The sequence below is a fragment of the Acyrthosiphon pisum genome, chromosome A2 (assembly GCF_005508785.2).
Source record: "Acyrthosiphon pisum isolate AL4f chromosome A2, pea_aphid_22Mar2018_4r6ur, whole genome shotgun sequence".
NCBI classification, from domain to species: Eukaryota; Metazoa; Arthropoda; class Insecta; order Hemiptera; family Aphididae; genus Acyrthosiphon; species Acyrthosiphon pisum.
Window position 1 is genome coordinate 22,541,177 of NC_042495.1, and position 950 is coordinate 22,542,126.

The following is a 950-nucleotide window of genomic DNA, read 5'->3' on the forward strand; positions in this document are numbered from 1 at the left end:
TTGTATTTTGTAGTAAAACAAATATATATAGTGCTATAAGCAGTGTAAACGAAATTAAAAATATTACTAATTGCACATACTTAAACATAATAGCCAGAATTGAAGATTTAATAAATAAATATAAAAATCAGAATATTAGTAGACTAGATTTTGTAGTAATTATTTAGTAATTATTATGACAAAACATAATATTTTATCTAATTTTTTTAATATTTTTTTTTTTGATAAATTATAACATTGAGTGCCACATAATTATAAAATGCATTATTTTATTGACTATTGTATTAATATTATTTTGTTAGTAATTATTACAAGTATAATATGAATTTTTTTCTATCATTTTATACTATTTTTTGTTGTCAAATTATAAAATTGTATGCCACATAATTATAATATTTATTATTTTATTGACTACTATGGTCTTCATATTATTTTATTAGTTATTATTACAAAATACAATAATTTTCTACCATTTTATACTACCTATTTTACTTTATTTTGATAAATAATTTTTATTAAATAATTATTATTTGTATATTTACCTCCCATATTATACGGGGCTATAAAAGTTGTAGAGAAGAACTTTTTTAACAATCGTAAGTAGCCCGATTTTTTATTTTTTTATTAATTAGTTAAATAATTAATCGATAAAAAGTAAAAAAAAAATTGTTATTTTACCATACGATATTGGACGATTGGAATACAATATCAAAAATCAGATATCTTACGATTGTTAAAAAAGTTCCAATCTACAATTTTTATAATAGGTATTTTTACTGTAAACCTCTTTAATAAGCCGTATTACTTGAAGAACAAAAGTAAAGTTTTTATTTGTATAAAATTCGGATACGGCGAGGGAGGGCGCCCTAGTGAACAAATATTGCATAAAAACATGATTCTGTAATTCAAGTAATGCAGCTTATTAAATAGTTTACAGTAAAAATACCTAT